Below are 18,785 nucleotides of genomic sequence, written 5' to 3'. Positions count from 1 at the left end.
GTACATGCAAAGTTTTGTTTAGGTTGTCTCTATCTAGAACATTGTTTCTCAAACTTTTTTTCCATTATCATTCCTCCAGGAAGAATTACTGAATTAAAATTAAAATTTAAAGTTAAGGCATCCTTAACAGGAGAAATTAAGTATGAGGAAAGAAGGTTGTATTAGGTAACTTTGGAGGGCCACAAACTATTGTAGTATCTAAGATTTTCTCACCCCTAAGGGATCAATTTTTGCTCCCTTGGGGGCAATCTTACCCCGATTGCAAATGCATGATGCTATGATCTGAACGTGTCCCTCTAAATTCATGTTGAAACTTAATCTCCAAGGCAATCACACTAAGAGGTGGGGCCTTTAGGAGGTGATTGGGTCATGAGAGATCCTCCCTTATGAATTGGATTAAGGCCCTTATAAAAGAGGCTTCACACAGAGTTTGACCCTTTTTTGCCTTTCCACCTTCTTCCATGTAAGGACACAGAAAGAATTACCTCGCCAGGCACTGTATCTACTGGTGCCTTGATCTTGGATTTCCCAGCCTCCAGAGCTTAAAGTTTGAGAAGCACAGCACTAGATCATAGGCTTGAAAGCTTAAGCTATTTCAGGATTGCAATAAAATCTTAGTCTCAAGATATTGCCTTTGAGCAACCTCAGAGGTGGACTGTTACCCTCATAATGGTTGGAGAGGAAGTCCGGATGCAACTCAGCGTAACAAAAGGATTAAGACGTGTGGAGCCAGCATAAGGAGCCCAGGCCAGGGAGGAGGAGGCTCCATTATGGAGATGGGGTGAGGGAAGGGGCAGGTGAGGAAAGTTCTCGAAATACCTTGGAAGAATTCCTAGCCCATCGACTGTTCGGAACACATGGCTTGAGCTTGTTTCTCCTGCAACTTAGGTCAGGACTCTGTGGGCCTCATGGCTTGGAGGCAGGGGATACAGTGTCAGGCCCCAGTTCCTCTCCCTCCCTATCATGGCTCTGGGCCTGGAGCTATTACTCACAGGGCTTGGGAAACCGATACAATCTTTTGGTTCTAAATCAAATGAGGAGATTCTCTTCATCTTAGGCCACGTGATTCTCTTCATCATAAGGTCAGGCCCAGGGGTGAACAAAGACAAGAAAACACCAACTTTCTGAACCACCTGCTGACACCAAAGAACTAATTTAAACTGCCTCTTTCATCTGGTGCTGATGTCTAACTCTGTCTTAGAAAGTTGATGCGTGAAGCTACTGGAAGTCTGAAATAAAAAATATCCCCATTACCAAGAATGAGACTAATCATGTAAAGAGACGATGTCAGTGAGGTTTCCGTACTCTTGACTTAAGCTGAGATGTGCTGATGTTTCGCATGCTCTTTGGCTCAAATAGCATGGCTAACGCACATTTTTTAGTTCCTTTTTTTGCCTTCAGTGAAAACATATGATGGTATTTTCTACCTTTGCTGTTTCTGTGTTTTTCATTTTCATTTTTAAAAAGCGGTTTACTGAGCACAGGGATAAGGGAGCCTGTGGGGGTGCACTATGACCAAAACTCTGAGCGTGGAGCAAGGCAACTGTTTCCTGAAAATGCCTGTGCCTGAAGCCAATGACACAGAACACCGTGCCGAGGCCATTGCTGTCCTGGGAGGAGGCACAGAACTACTGGGTCAGAGAGCAAATCCTGGGGGTGGAGGGTTCTGGTGAAACTCTCGGTATCTTGTACACAGTGAAAAGTCTAGGTACACAGAACATATTAATAATAATATTTACTGAGTTAACGGGCAGCCTTATCTTGTTTGGCTGGATAGATAGACTTCCAGTCATCCAGAATGGCCTTTCTAATGTACAATGAGAAGAAAAGGAGTTAGTAACCAAGTGTCTGCCTCTTCCTCCACTGCCAATCAGCTGAACAGATGCCTTCCACAAGTCAGGTCTTTGAGGCAGCTAGAGGCACACGTGGACCAGAGAAAGACAGAAGTTAGGTCTTACCCAACGTTCTGACCCCAAAGGGGCAGGACTTTCTCCCCCACTGCTGGTGTGAAACAGGAAGTGTCAACCCTTCAACAGAGACACCCTTGGGGCCACAACAGGTGAGAAAAGGTGCCACTTCCTCCAGGTGGAGGCAACCTAGCTGTCAGGGTTGGTGGCAGAGTGGGAACAGGGATAGACCTCAGACCCCAAGCAGCATCTCAGAGGTCACTAGGGACACAGCTGCTTAAGTCGACATGGTAGTGCTGCCAGCGTGTCTCTATTTGTTGGTATATTCACATCTCTAGTACGATTTCACACACACACAGACACACTTACATAGACACTTATGCTGGGCAGGGTGGGGACAGAATACAAAATTTAGAGTCCTATTTACTTTGCAAATAACTTTTCCCCAGGGTATGACGTTCAAAATATGTAAACCAAAATTAAAATTCTAAGCCTCTTAACCAACTGGGTAGACCCTCCTTTTGGCCCAGGGGATTTCAAAGAAACCTGAAAAACTAGTTCAGGCCATGATGAGAAGGGGGAATTGGACATGACTCATTGTGCCCTTCTTCCTTTTGGAGTGTAGACATCAATGACCAGCATTTACATGAAAATAGAGATCTTGAGACTAATAGAACAGACTCTTTGTAGCAACAAGATACTAAATTCCAACCAGACTTTAGTATATCATCACATGATAGATAACAGGTTCTAAAGAAGATCAAATTATTTTACCTTAATATATATTTCTTTGACATATTTTGAAATGGCCCTGCAAAGTCATCACTTACAGGGGAAATTCATATTCTGTAGAGAATCCCATTCCCTTTCCAGGTCTTTTCCTGATCCGGGAGAGATTTAACTGACACCTTTTAAGGTCCCATAAGAGACATTCACATCTGTTCTCTCTGAGGTCTGCTACCTGAAGGCTTCATCTACATAACAAGAACCTTTGCTTCTACAACCACCACTTCCCATACCTTAACTCAAGCTTACTACAACTCTTCAGACAAAACTTAACTCCTCCAACCAATGGACAATCAGGACCTTTTTTTTTTTTTTTTTTTTTTTTGAGGCAGAGTCTCGCTCTATCACCCAGGCTGGAGCGCAGTGGCACGGTCTCAGTTCACTGCAACCTCCACCTCCTGGGTTCAAGAGATTCTCCTGCCTCAGCCTCCTGAGTAGCTGGGATTACAGGTGCCCGCCACCATGCCTGGCTAATTTTTATATTTTTAGTAGAGACAGTGTTTTGCCACATTGGCCAGGCTGGTGTCAAACTCCTGACCTCAGGTGATCCACCCACCTCAGTCTCCCGAAGTACTGGGATTACAGGCATGAGCCACTGTGCCTGGCTAATCAGGAGATTTTTGAATCCACCTATGGCCTGGCAGCCTCCCCTGCCAGCTTCAAGATGTCCCGCCTTCCTGGGCTGAACCCATGTACACCTTATGTGTACTGATTTATGTCTTTGCTTATAACCACTGTCTCCCTAAAATGTGTAAGATCAAGCTGTATCCCAGCCACCTTGGACACATGTTCCCAGGATCTCTGGTGGCTATGTCATGAGCCACGGTCCTCAACCTTGGCAAAACAAACCTCTAAATTGATCGAGACCTATCTCAGATAGTTTTTGGTCCGGTTAAATCAGACCAAAGTTTTAGAAAACATTTGAGTGGAATGCACTCATTTAAATTCCCTCTCCTCTAACAATGTTAAAGCAGAAAGTCCAAGTTGCTATTTCCTGAATGGGGAGTGCCCATGTGAGTAGGCTCAGCAAGCCCCATCCACATGCACCTGCCTGGACCGCCTCGAGAAAAGGCAACTGGGCTCTCCCTCATGAAAGACTGTGGCTTTGTGTCATCAAATACACCCACTGAGAAGGGGGTTGCCTGTGGCCACGACAGAAATGGGAAATTCCTAACCACCAAGGCCCTAGGTAATATATCAGATGGACTTCTTTTATGCAGATTTGATGGAGAGGGAAATCTCAATTATGTTTTACAAACCCAAGCAGAGCTCAAATAATGCCCCTGCCTAGTAGCTTCCTAGTGATGACCATCCAGGTCATTCATCTTTTCCTGCTTTTCTCAAAGGCCCAATGAGAAATCTGTCAACCCCAGCACCCCACACAGTGAAACCGGCTTCCAGCAAGCTCTCTCCCACCCGAGGCACAGGCTCTGAACCATCACCAGCCTTGCTGGGCATGTGCCCTGTGGACTGTTTGCTCAGCATACATACCCGGCTGCTACCACCAGAGAACATGAGCAATGCTTTGGACAAATAATGAAGTGTTGTGTGGATGACCTCACTCTGGAAATCTTGCTTTAGTGCTCTTCTGTTCATCCTAATTACTATTGCTTTTTGAGAAATTGGCAAAGACAAGGAAGGCTATCTTGCTCGGTGAGGTTTTTTTTTTTTTTTTCCCCACTTTAATGAGAAGAACCCCCATTTCTGTCAGATGACCGAGGGAAAAAAGGGATCAAAGGAACCTTACTGAGGGGCTGAATGTGATCTCTCAAGCAAAGCTAAAATCTACCCCCAGGAAATTCCAGCCTAAATGAGAAACTGGAACTGAAAATGCAACCTGTCTTAGAACTGGCTGCTTGGAAAACATTTGTCATCTAGACAAGCAGTGAGAAAAATTAAATGAGAAACCTGTCAAAAAGTAGGAAAAGCGAAGATCTGATTTTCCTGGTGCTTCACCTGTTTTAGTAGGCACTGTTTGCTTTACTCTCTAAGGATGTATTGTCTTTTTATGCTTGAGAAAAAGAATTCACATAATTAATGATGTTCAAAAGCCCTAGAAAGCCTATAAAATAACAATATTAATAAGTTGGAACTGAAAAATAAGTAGCAATTGAGTAAAACCTACAGTCTCTCTAAAGGATTTTTTGTAACAGGAAGCCCCTGGAATCAATCCCAAACTGACCTAAAAAGACCATTTAATAACAACAGAAAATAGAATGTAAACACACACACGCACACCAGGGAGTTGGCAAAAAGAAAGTTTAAGAACACATCTTGTCTGTATTGCAAATATGACAGCATTTGTTTTATGCTTCTCAACAGTTGTCACAGAAACACTTTTCTACTTGTTAATATTCATTGATTCCCCAACACTAGATCCCTCTAATCTTCAATCCATAATTTGGATGGAGGAAAGGGATGTAACAGAGAGCTCATGCATTCTTGTTTGTACTCTACTTTTTTGGGATCAAAATTTCTTGGAAATTTTATTTTAGCTTTATTTGATTATCATAATAGTCTCCTCTTCCAAGTATAACTGCTAAGAAATAGTGAAATCTATACCTTGATGATGATGATGATAGCTACCATGTATTAGCTACTACTTGCCCAGGCACTTGCTAGGCATGTTAATCATTAAAACAAGCCCATAAAGTAGGTTATATTCATAGTAATAAGGACGAAGCGGAGTCTTGGAGAGGCTACAATTTCCCTAGAAAGGTCAGAATTCCAGCCTGAGCCTGGCTGGTCCAAGCTTAAGAGTCTGTGCTCTTAAGCATTCATGCACACTGGTTCCTTCCTTTAAAAAGAAAGATTTGAGCCGGCCATGGTAGCTCATGCCTGTAATCCCAGCACTTTGGGAGGCTGAGGTGGGTGGATCACTTGAGGCTAGAAGTTCGAGGGCCAACGTGGTGAAACCCTGTCTCCACTAAAATATAAAACTTGGCTAGGTGTGGTGGCGGGCACCCATAACCCCAGCTATTCAGGAAGCTGCGGCTTGAACCCAGGAGGCAGAGGTTACAAGACAAGATTGCACCACTGCACTCCAGCCTGGGCAACAGAGTGAGACTCTGTCTGAAAATAAAAAAATAAACAGAATATATATATAATTTTGTTATTTTTTAGATGAAGTCTCACTCTGTAGCCCAAGCTGAAGTGCAGTGGCCCAATCCGATCTTGGCTCACTGTAACCTCCGCCTCTGGGGCTCAAGCAATTCTTGTGCCTCAGCCTCCCCAGTAGCTGGGACCTATGTGCTACCACACCCAGTTGACTTTTTGTATTTTAGTAGAGACGGGATTTCATCATGTTCCCCAGTGTGGTCTCGAACTCCTGATCTCAGGCGATCTGCCTGCCTCGGCCTCCCAAAGTGCTGAAATTACAGGCATAAGCCACTGCGCCTGGCAAGAAAAGATTCTTTTTATTCTATTCTAAAAATACAATGCTCACCAAGTTGGCAGTGGAAAAAAAGGAGGCAAAAAGAAATAAGAAAACCAGATAATTTAAAAAGTGGTCAACTTAGGCCAAATATGGCGGCTCCCACCTGTAACCCCAATGCTTTGTGAGGACACGCAGGAAAGATCGCATGAGTTCAGAACAGCCTGGACAACATAGCAAGACCCCATCTCTACAAAAAAATTACAAATTAGCCGAGTGTAGTGGCACATGCTTGTAGTCCCAGCTACCTAGGAAGCTGAGGCAGGAGGATTGCCTGAGCCTATGAGTTTGAGGCTGCAGTGAGCTATGATCACATCCACTGCTCTGTAGCCTAGGACAACAGAAAGAGATTCTGTCTCTAAAATAATAATAATCATAACAAACAGTCAAGTTAAAGCTTGCAGTCTGTAGACTACCTTCATAGCTAAAAGATGAGGCAGTGCTTGGCATATCCAAGCTTAGGGCTGGTGGAGATTTCTGTGACTGCTCAAAATCTAGTCAATCCATCAGCATGCAAGGACCCGCAATGCCTTGGGGAGAGATGATTTTCAAAATGACAGCTTCACCAAATACCCATATTTAAATCATTAAGTGTCCACGAAACAGAATTACCTTCTTTAGAAAACAGGAAGAAAAGTTTGTCAATGAATACCCGTTTACTTTCTCTTGCAAAAACTCACTGGACTATGTCATTGGGTTGGATATTTCAAAACTCACTGTACTACCCTGAAGATGGATATTATCAAAACCCAGAAAATAACAAGTGTTAGTGAGGATGTGGAGAAACTGGAAATCTCGCACACTGCTGGCAGGAATATAAAGGGATACGGCTGCTATTTGTAATGTCACTAGGATGCTATGCCATGACTACTCCCTTAGTATATATATAAGGTAGGATTTTTTTTTTTTTTTTGTTTTTGGTGTTTTTGGTGGGGTTTTTTTTTTTTTTTTTTTTTTTTTGAGACAGGTTCTCACTGTGATGCCCAGGGTGGAGAGCAGTGGCAGGATCACAACTCACTGCAGCCTCAACCTCCAGGACTTAAGCAATCTTCCCATCTCAGCCTCCTGAGTAACTGGGACCACAGGTGCTCACTGCCACACACAGTTTTTTTTTTTTTTTTGTAGAGATGAGGTCTCACTATATTGCCCAGGCTGGTCTTGAACTCCTGGGTTCAAGTGATCCTCCTGCCTCAGCCTCCCAAAATGTTGGGATTACAGACATGAGTCACTGAACCCAGCCACCCTTAGTATATTAAAAGACTGAAGGTCAAGGTATCTCTATTAGCTAACGAGAACTGACATCCCCTTCCATCCAACCACACACAGTCCTGTCTGTATCCCACAAGCGCCACCCAGTTGCAGGTCCACTAAACACAGTCCTTGCCTTCAGAGTTTACTTTTAATGGGGGAAGACAGAAAGTAATAATTCAGCACATGAATATACATCATGTCAGATACCTGAGAAGAAGAAAATACATAGCAGGCAGCTGTGCTATATTTCAACTAAGACAAAATACCTTAAAGAACTTGACGTAGGCTGGGCGTGGTGGCTCAAGCCTGTAATCCCAGCACTTTGGGAGGCCGAGATGGGCGGATCACGAGGTCAGGAGATAGAGACGATCCTGGCTAACACGTTGAAACCCCGTCTTTACTAAAAAAAAAAATACAAAAAACTAGCCAGGCGACGTGGCGGGCGCCTGTAGTCCCAGCTACTCGGGAGGCTGAGGCAGGAGAATGGCGTGAACCCGGGAGGCGGAGCTTGCAGTGAGCTGAGATCTGGCCACTGCACTCCAGCCTGGGCGACACAGCCAGACTCCGTCTCAAAAAAAAAAAAAGAACTTGACGTGTATTATTCTGAAAAGAATTCCAGTGCAAAGACAGCGCCTGGGCTCCGAAAACAATTCCTGACTTATTTGTCCCGTGACAAACTTAAAGGAAATCTGTAACAAGATCTAAGAAATTCCAAGTATACCCGAAACAGATTTGCTATCATCTTTATTTATATTTCAACCCCTTTGAAGTGCGTTTTCAAAATACCGTGTTTGTGAGGGAAGTCTGTGACATCTGCTCTCTGTGGCTGCTCCTGCATTTTCCTTTTCCTAAGGATGTGGGGGCAAGAGTGGGTGGGGGTAGCTGCAAGGGCTGAAGCTGAGGAATAAGCAAGGTCAAGCATTTTGCTCACCAGGTAGGATTTGTTCATGCCTAGTGATTTGGGCAAACCATTACTGGGCTTCACTCACTTAGAGCAGTGAGAGGAATACAGTTCCTCCCCAGCACTGCAGCTTTCTAATGGGGAAAAGCAGCATTCCCTTGCAAGATGCGTGACCTAGAAAAACGATCACTCGCTCGGTTCAGCAACTTCTCAACAACAGTGGTTCCTGACTATCGAAGCCCACAGGACCCCTGCGGCTTATTCAGGGCCCTAGTCTTTAATGACTGCGAACAGGGAGAGGGACCTATCTAGACACCTGCAGATTTTAAACAAGAATCCAAGGTGAGTTTAATGATAAGCATATGAAAACCTGAAACATAGATTTCCAAACAAAGAAAACAATAAAAAATGCATGAAAAGGAGTAACTTCTGAAAGCAAATCTACATCATGACTGACACACACCGCAGGCAAACGGCCATTATGGGGGCTTCCCCTTGCATTCTGAGTGAGGCCAAAAGGAACTGGAGGGCCGAGAGTGAGGGGGTTATCTGTTTTATGCCTCAAAGCATTGCTCTGACTGCTGTGTGACCACTGGGCTGGGGGGAGCCACAGCTGAGCACAGGAGTAGACGGCCGGCTCCTAGATTACTCACTTTGAGTGGGTATTCAAGTTGGGTCAGAGTGACCATGTGCAGGAGTGAGGAAGGTGAATCTACTTTGAGGGTGGAACCCCAGACTTGCTGAGGAATTGGATATGCAATGTAAGAGGAAGAGAGTCAAGAATGACTTTGAGTGTTGGGACCTGACAACTCCAAGGACAGAGCTGCCATCAACAAAAGGGAGAAGATGGCAGCTGGTACAGGTTTTGGAAAAGGGGATAATAGGCACTGAGCTGGGGTGCGTTGAGTTTGGCATGCCCAACGCACATCTTTGGGCAGATGCTGAGCCAGCAGGGGCTCACTGGAGCAGTTTGGGCTGGAGCTAGAAGCTTTGGAGTGGCCGGAGTCTAGACAGTTGTGCTGGATTAACTAATGTCCCCCGCAAACTCACGACCACTCAGGACCTCAGAATGTGGCCTTATTTGGAAATAGAGTCTTTCCAGATTTAATTAAGGATCTCAAAATGAAATCCCACCCTGGACTTAGGGTGGGTCCTAAATCCAACCACTGGTATCTTTATGAGAGAATGGCAGAGGAAGGTCTGAGACACAGAGACGCAGAGAAGGCCACAGGAAGACACAGGCGGGAAGATGAGCAGTGCGGCCAACAAGACATGGAATGGAACACTGGAGCTGCCAGGAGCTGGAAGAGGCACAGAAGGATTCTTCCCAAGAACCTGGGAGCACAGCCCTGCCTACACCTTCATTCCAGACTTCTGGCTTCCAGGACTGTAGGAAAATACATTTCTGTTGTTTTAAGCCCCCTGACAACCCCAGGAAACGAATACAATGCTTTCAGTGGAATCACTTAGGAGACTTAGTGTGGAGAAAAAAGAGGCTGAAAGACTGAGTTCTGGGACATTGCAAGGTTTAACTACTGGGCAAATGAGGAGCTGGCTGGTGAGGGGGAAGGAAAAGCAGAGAACAGTGTCCCAGAAGCCAAGTAAGGAAAACGTGCCATGGAGGAGTGAGACCCACGGCAGCAGACCCTGCTGGTAGACACCTAGGAAGACGCTGAGAGATGGGTGCCCTTTGGATGTAGTGTCCTGAGGGTCACTGTTGACTTGCACTGCTAGGGTCGAGTGGTGGGAGGTTCAAGAGAGGGTGGGTGGGGGAGAACTGGGGAAACAGCATAGTCCTGCAAGCACTTTTGTCATTGGGGGAGGAGACATCTGGAGGCTGAAGTAGCTGGAGAGGGATGTAGGGGAAAGTGAAGGCTTTACTTTGATTTCTACAGAAAGTGCAGAAGTGAGGGAAAATGCTAATGCGGAATTTCTAGAACAATGTCTTGAAGCAGCAAGAGAGCACAGGACCCGGTGCATGTTGGGGCTCTTGACTGACAGCTTCTCCTGTCTCAGGGAAAGAGACAGCAGGGAATCCACAGAGAGAGAGGCATGCAGGGGAAGGTTTGAGGGCAGAGAAGGGGAAGATGGGCCATTGTTTCTAGCAGGCAGTGAGAGGGAGTGGACTGGGCACATGTTGGGGTTCACGAGGCTCCTCAGGCTGGTGCTCTTGAACTGGAAATGCAGAAAGCTGCTAGGTACCTCAGTGCAGGTCACAGCTGTTGTGTGGATGTGGGGGTAAAATAGGTGAAGGGTCGGACTTCCATAGGGCTGGGATTTTGCCAGGTGCATATGACATGGGGGAGGGGTAATGAGTGTCTCCAAGCTAGAGGAGGAGAGAAGAGAAGCAGGAGCGGAGGGGAGGTAGGGACAGGCAGGTTCAAGGGACGGGAAGTACTGGCAAAAGGCTGAGGCTGTAGGGGCTGGAGCACTGGAGGGTGAGCAGACAGAAGGGAGGTGATGGCTGAAGTGGAAACGATCAAATGAAGCAAAGGGCAGCGGAACTGGTCAGCCTGCAGAGTGGCTCGAGGGGAGAGGATGGAGTCTTGGAGGGGAGGAAGTCAAGACACAGATAAGCTGGCATTTGAAGGTGGGGATGGCTACAAATGATGGAATGATGACAGGGCTGTGCTGGGAACAGCAAGCCAGCCGTAGCTGAGAACAGCAAGGAGGAGGAGTGGTCAGGGATCCAAGGACCACAGCTGAGAGGTGAGTTAGACTGGCACAGTCTGATGGCGTGGACTCCAAAGCTGGGGGTCCTGGGTTGGGGAGGTAGAAGGTCTGGAAATGGTAAAGAAGATCGAGCCGTACAGCTCCTTGTAATGCATCAAAGATACTTCAGCACGCCATTGGTCCCATTGACAATACTATAGGTTGAACATACCTAATCCAAAAACCCAAAATCCAAATTGCTCCAAGATTCAAAACTTTTTGAAATGGTTAATCAGTAAGTATAGTGCAAATATTCCAAAATCCAAGGATTTAAAAAAAAAAAAAAAAAAACCCAAATCTGAAGCACTTCTGGACCTAAGCATTTTGAATAAGATACTTAACCTGAAGTATAAATGTAATCTTAATAACCATGCAAGTAGTTGGCTCTGTAACATCTAACATTGCCAGGTAATGATGTTACAGACACTGGGGGCGCCGGGTGGATAATGAACAAGAGCTGGAAATCCTGACTTTGTGAAGAATCTGCCAGCCCATCACCCTGGGAACTCCAGCATCAACCTCTGCCAACAGGTGCTGAGAAACGGCTCTGTTCAGTGCCCAGGGAGAGGCCATGAGAGGCCCTGCATGACACTGGGGGAGGACAAACCTGTTCAGTTGTGGGTTTTTTTTTTTCCCTCCAAATTAAGCGGAATGCATCTGCCATTGGCTTCAATGTCAAATACTTCACTTATAGTTTCTCATTCCTCCTGGTGTTCTTTACGCCACAAGGAATGTGAAACAAAGGGGCACTTTGTTTTTCCCACAGGCCCAGATACTTATATTCTACATCCTTCTTCTTTTCTCACTTTTACTTCAACCAATGAGGTAAGTTTTGTGCAGGAAAGTAAACCCATAGATAGAGGAAGGGGAAGAAGAAAATACTTTACGGTTAAATACACCTGAATAATGACTCAGAAAACTTTTTTTTTTTGAGACAGACTCTTGCTCTGTCACCTGACCAGGCTGGAGTGCAGTGGCGTGATTTAGGCTCACTGCAAGCTCCACCTCCTGAGTTCATGTCATTCTCCTGCCTCAGACTCCCAAGTAGCTGGGACTACAGGTGCCCGCCACCACGCCTGGCTAATTCTTTGTATTTTTTAGTAGAGAAGGGGTTTCACCGTGTTAGCCAGGATGGTCTCGATCTCCTGACCTCGTGATCCGCCCGCCTCGGCCTCCCAAAGTGCTGGGATTACAGGTGTGAACTACCGCGCCCGGCCAGAAAACCTTTTTAAAAACATGTGTTCCGGCAGGGCACGGTGGCTCACACCTATAATCCCAATACTTTGGGAGGCCGAGGTGGGAGGATTGCTTGAACCCAGGAGCTCAAGACCAGCCTGAACAACATAGTGAGACCCTATCTCTACATTTAAAAAAATTTTTTAAACACACAAAAAATATGTTCTTCCAGTTACTCATTCAGAGCTGTATGAAACAGAGAATAAACAATTTGTTTTAAACCGAATATAGTCAATCCCATTTTAAGTGGCCAATATAGTCATCCAACAAGCATTTTTGAGCATCTACTGTATATAAGGCACTGCACTAAGTGCTGGGGATAAAAAGGTAAACAAGAACTTATCAAAACATTCAAATTGCAGTACATGCTATGGAAGAAATGGGTGGGGACCGAGACTGAGGAGAATGGAGTAAGCAGGAGTTGGGATAGAACTGCTTCAGAAGGAGGCCAAGGAAGGCGTCTTTTGATAAGAGGTGTGGTGTGGCTCAGAACAAAAGGTAGCAGCTTCCAGGAAGTGGGCTCTGGAGAGGCACTGGGATAGGGAAGAGTGTGGTGGGCTCAGTGCTGAGGTATCAGTCACAGGCACAGGTGCTGGGAGTCTCTGTGGGGGTAGTGGGAACCCACTGAACGAGCTAAGCAGGGATGCAAAACCATCCAGTCTATAAGATTCACAGAGACTGAGAACAGCACGGGGGTGGCCAGGGGCTAGCAAGTGGCTGTGGGAAGCTGGCATTGAGTGGGCGTAGAGTTGCTCTCTGGGAAGATGAAAGAGTTCCGCAGGTGGATGTTGGTGATGGTTTCACAACAATGTGAATGTTCTTACTGCCAACAACCATAGACTTAGACATGGTTAAAATGGTGTAATGTGTGTTTATTTTACCACCACAATTTTAAAAAGGCAAAAATTTTAAAACCATCCAATTGTCCCTGCCTACTTTTTGGACCCTGGAAAGAGGGTAGCCAAAGAGACAGGAGGGAGGCCCATTAGGAGCAGGGCTGCCTGGGAAGACAAATGGGCACCCTTCTGTTAAAAGCTATTGTTTATCCAAAATCCAAATTTGACTGTATACCTTGGATTTCTTCTGTTTGCCAAGCTGGACAACACCAGTTCAGAAGCAACTGTGGGGCCGGGCGCAGTGGCTCACGCCTGTAATCCCAGCACTTTGGGAGGCTGAGACAGGCGGATCACGAGGTCAGGAGATCGAGACCATCCTGGCTAACACGGCGAAACCCCGTCTCTACTAAAAATACAAAAAAAAAAAAAATTAGCCGGGTGTGGTGGCGTGCACCTGTAGTCCCAGCTACACAGGAGGCTGAGGCAGGAGAATGGCGTGAACCCAGGAGGCGGAGCTTGCAGTGAGCCGAGATGGGGCCACTGCACTCCAGCCTGGGTGACAGAGCAAGACTCCGTCTCAAAAAAAAAAAAAAAAAAAAAAAAAAAAGAAGAAACTGTGGGGCACGATGGTGTGTGCCTGTAATCCCAGCTACTTGGGAGGCTGAAGCGGGAGGATGGCTTGAGCCCAGGAGCTCTGGGATGCAGTGTGCTATGCCCATCTGGTGTCTGCACTAAGCTCGGAATCAATATGGTGACCCCTGGGAGTGGAGGACCTCTAGGTTGGTTAAGAAGGAGCGAACCGGCCCAGGTCAGAAGCGGAGCAGGTCAAAACTCCTGTGCTTAGGAGTAGTGGCATCATGCCTGTGAATGGCCACTGCACTCCAGCCTGGATAACCTAGAGAGACCCTGTCTCAAAAAACAAAAAGTAGCAACTGCAATAGTGCAGATGAGAGACAATGGTGACCTGGAGGAGGGAGATCTATCTTGGAAGAAGAAATGAGAGGACTTGCTTATGAGTGAGGAGGGCTGGGCAGACCATTGACTGACAAAGCTATGGCTCAGGGGGACCCTGTGTGGCCACTTCCCGGGGACTGTGGCCTGCCTAGGTGGAATGCCGCCTGTGCACATGGGCTCTGAGCCCTACTGAGGCAGGGCCTCTGGAGGGCTGTCAGCTGCAGGCCTCATCTCCAAGGAACAGGTCTTGCTGTGGGGAGGGGATGAGGCCAGGAGGCAGCAACTGTGGCAGGAGCTCTGTTGGGGTCTTCCGCACCAGGGTAGGTGGCCCTCTGGCAGCCCTGGAGACGCTGTGGCATCCCTCTAAGCCTTGGGCAGGGTGTCAGGCTGCTGCTGGGCAGAGAGGAGCTGCCTTAGAAACCACACCAAGGAACCCAGACACATCATTTCCTGGGGTGACACAGAATCAGGGTGAGATCTGCAGAGCTGCGCTGGGTGGAGGCCTGAGATCCGCACCTCAGTGAAACCTGGGGAAACGCATTCCAGGCACCAAACTGACCTCAGAATACACATTTAAGTCAAACCGGTCTTAATTGGGGGCAAGGGCTACTTTTGGTGACTCAGTTTTTAAATGCTTCTCATTGTGTTTCACAAAGCCCCACAAGCTGCATAGCTACAGACACAAACGCTTCCAGCACGTGCTTCGAGGGTGGGCAAAGAATGCTATGTTTCTACAGAAGTCTACAAAACTATGTATTTTTAAAAATCAATAATTTAAGTTCCTCTCTCAATAATTTTATTTCATTTTATTCCATCACAGAAGAAGGCCGGTATGAACCTACTTTAAAAAATAAGAATGAGGCTGGGCGTGGTTGCTCACACCTGTAATCCCAGCACTTTGGGAGGCCGAGGTGGGCGGATCACCTGAGGTCAGGAGTTCAGGACCAGTCTGGCCAACATGGTAAACCTTATCTCTACTAATAATACAAAAATTAGCTGGGCGTGGCACACATTTGTGATCCCAGCTACTCACAGGCTGAGGCAGGAGAATTGCTTGAGCCTGGGAGGCGGAGGATGCGGTGAGCCGAGATCGTGCTATTGCACTCCAGCCTGGGTGACGAGAGTGAAACTGTCTCAAAAAAAAAAAAAAAAAAAAAAAAAGAATGAAAAGTGCATGGTTCCATTTAAGTACAAAGAGAAATCACATTTTTTTCAAGAATGAGGTGTACTAAGTGGTCAGGGAGGCATGGAGAGAAAAGCAGCAGCAGAGGAGAAAGCAAAAGAGGAAGGGGAGTCAGCCAGGGCTAGGGAGAAGGCTGTGCAGGCAGAGAACAGGGTTCTAGGAATCAGGAAGAGGGAGAGAGGCCGAGGGCTTGGCTTCCACCCAAACCGTGTCACTGGGAAGGGTCTGGTTAGGTTCTCAAAGACTTCCCTGTCGCAAAGTCCCGTGGCAGTTTCCCTGTTCTCTGACTGCGCGTCAGAACTCCCTGTCACCTGCACTGCAACCCCACCTCCTCCTTACAGGCTACTGTGCGTCTGGTGTCCCCAGCTTACTCTCTGATTTTGACCCTCTCAACCCTTTCTTTGGGGTCTGTCTGGGGATATCCTCTGTCCCTTCCCACACTCTCTAGGGGACCTCATCCAACCCCTATTTATATGACTGTCTGCGGCGCCAGCCTCCCTGAAGCCTCTAGCCCCAGACCCCTATACTAAAACACCTGTCCGTGCTAGCTGCCCATCTGTAGCTGATGTTTCATGGCACTTCAAACCCAGTATAGCAAAGCTAATTTCATCAGCCACCTCAACCCCGTGCCCGCAATGGCAGCCCTCAGTTGCCCCACGCACATTCCTTCTCTATTTCTATGTGCCTGTGATAGGGGACACTGACCTCGCTCAGGCCCATCCTCCCTCCCTCATCCCTGGACTCTAGCTTTCACCCCTTCTAATCATTTTTGTATACGGTCGCTGGGGCAATTTTTAAAGCACAAGTCTCATCCTATCACATTGCTGCTGAAATGCTCAGTCGATCCCCATTATCCCCAGGCAACTCACCTCAGTTTCATAACTCAGGCCTCACACCTGCTTCAGGGGCAGCACCAGGAAAGCCACTTGGTTGAGAGGTTTAATTATCTCCGGACTTGGGCTGAACTCCTTCGGGTGCTTCTTGGCTTTAGTGAAGGGGTGGGCAGAGGGCCTAAGAATCTAGCTCTGATTTGAAAAAGTTCGGAATAAGTCCTGTCCATTTCAGGGTGTACCCTTTAGACGCGAGCTCTGTTTGCTTTTGTTTTGTTTTTTTAGAGGCAGGGTCTTGCTCTGTCACCTAGGCTGGAGTGCAGTGGGCGTGATCATAGCTCACTTGAGCCTCAACTTCCCAGGTTCAATTGATCCTCTCGTCTCAGGATCCTGAGTAGCTGGGATTACAGGCACGACCATCACGCCTGGCTAAATTTTTTTTTTTTTTTTTGGTAAAGATAGGAGTCTCACTGTGTTGCCCAGGCTGGGCTCAAACTCCTGGCCTCAAGCAACCCTCACACTTCAGCCTCCCAAAGTGCTGGGATTACAGGCATGTGCCCGGCAGAGACGAGCTCTGGGCTAGAACGCAAACTCTCCTATTCCTTTTCCATCCCACCCTTCCTGGTCTCAGTTTTAAAAAACAAAACAAAAACAGCAACAAAAACAGTAATAAAACAGAATCTTAGGAGCATGAAAAGCTGAGAACTCTGTGATTCTCCAATAGTCAAAACAGACCTATTTCTATAAAGAACACCTTGGTGTGTTGAAGGAGAACAGAGGTAACATGAATATATATTACAGTAAGTACAAAAAGCATCCACTAATGACTAAAAGGCATACTTTGACTAAAAGGGTAAAACTGTAAGTCCTGTTGAAACTATTTGCTGAGTACAAGCATTTTTATTTTGTACAGATACATTTTTTAAACTTAGAGTTATCTACAAAACAGTTTACTCTTCCACAACTCAGAGTGAACAGGTCTAGTGTTTTTTTTTTTTTTTTTGAGATGGAGTTTTGCTCTTGTTGCCCAGGTTGGAGTGCAGCAGCACGATCTTGGCTCCGCCTTCTCAGTTCAAGCGATTCTCCTGCCTCAGCCTCCTCAGTAGCTGGGACTACAGGCACACACCACCACACCCAGCTAACTTCTGTATTTTTAGTAGAGACAGGGTTTCACCATGTTGGCCAGGCTGGTCTCGAACTGCTGACCTCAGGTGATCCACCCACCTCGGCTTCCCAAAGTGCTGGGATTACAGCCATGAGCCACTGTGCTGGGCCTAGTTTCCTTAAGGTCCATGTCTCTCAGAGTGCCCCCCAAGTTGTTCTCTTCATATACCCCCACTTGCACCCCCATGTACTCCTTTTCTGTGCCCTTATGCACCAGGTTCCTACAACTGAAGACCCATCCCTGCATCCACACCTCTTCCCAAGCTAGCAGGGCTAATCTTGGCTCTCAGGGTCACCTCTTCCAGAAAGCCCACCTTCCGCCTGTTAGCCCACCCTACTACGCTCCATTCTCCTCCATGTATTCTGAAAGTAGCATGTGGTGCCTGCTCTGACAGCCCTTGCCGTATCCCGGGGCTGTACCCTGTCTTTTCCTGCAACTTACCTGCCCCCAATTCCATACCATGTGCCCTTTGCTCATCCCTCCTGACACAGTGCCTGGCTGTGCTCAGGACAGGTGTGTGGGTGAAAGGGAGGGGGCCACACCAAAAGGGTGAGGGGGGCTCAGGGAGAGCAAGCCATGTGCTGGAGACAAAGGTCAGCTGGAATTTACCCTCCACTGCTCCCTTCAAAATGCTTTCTTTCCTTCCTTCCTTTCTTTTTTTTTCTTTTTCTTTTTTTTTTTCTTTTTTGAGATGGAGTCTCACTCTGTCACTCAGGCTGGAGTGCAGTGGCGTGATCTTGGCTCACTGCAACCTCTGCCTCCTGAGTTCAAGTGATTCTCCTACCTCAGCCTTCGGAGTAGCTGGGATTACAGGCACGCACCACCAAGCCCGGTTAATTTCAAACTGCTTTCATCTCCACTTTTCAACTGTGACCAGCTGGTGATAAACTCTGCCCACTCCTAAACCACTTCAGTTCAATTCTAGCCTTGCAAGCTTCCACGATGAGTACCCAAAGAGAATAGTATTTTGTGACTTACAGTAAGCACTCACCAGAAATTGCCACCTCTGGTCAAAGTAACATTAAGATAAGAGACAGATCTTGCCTGCAGGCCAAAAGCGCCACCACCTTCGACATATACTAACCCAAAGCTTCCCAATCAAATTTAAAACAAAAATAAATTCTGCCTTATTTGCTATTTTAACAGCCAGTCTTGATTCCTCTTGCTTAAATATGCAAAACAGCCCCATCCCTACCTTAACAACAACAAAAAAAGAGTTCCTGTTTTATACTATTTTTAAATGACAGTTTCCTATTCCTTTGGCTTTTTCAGAAGGAAACTGCGTATGATCCACTTTTGCAATTCTGACAGTAACTCTAGTTTCATTTGTCCATTTTCTAAGTTTTCATGGTCAACGTTTAAGCTGAAAACATAACACTCATTATTCAGAAAAGACAAATAGAGCATTTAAGTGCCCAACATGTGGGTACTGCATTAACGTGATATATTTGTATTCCTTTATTTAGAGCAATGTTAAAATCTTATATCAATGTCATCTGCATAGCCTCAGAATCATTAGTTGAAGCTTTTGGTGACAATTTACATAGATAGTCTAAATAGAAGGAGAGGTCCCTAGTCACGGAATATTAGA

The 18,785-nt window shown here is 46.4% G+C and overlaps 1 protein-coding gene across 2 annotated transcripts in view; it reads right to left on the bottom strand.

Moving 5' to 3' along the window:
• The window catches only part of LYN (LYN proto-oncogene, Src family tyrosine kinase), a 137,614-nt gene that overhangs the window by 19,668 nt on the left and 99,161 nt on the right, over positions 1-18,785 (bottom strand). The window lies entirely within an intron of this gene.

Source organism: Theropithecus gelada, chromosome 8 (genome assembly GCF_003255815.1).
Source record: "Theropithecus gelada isolate Dixy chromosome 8, Tgel_1.0, whole genome shotgun sequence".
Lineage (NCBI taxonomy): Eukaryota > Metazoa > Chordata > Mammalia > Primates > Cercopithecidae > Theropithecus > Theropithecus gelada.
This window is presented reverse-complemented; position numbering and strand designations above follow the sequence as displayed.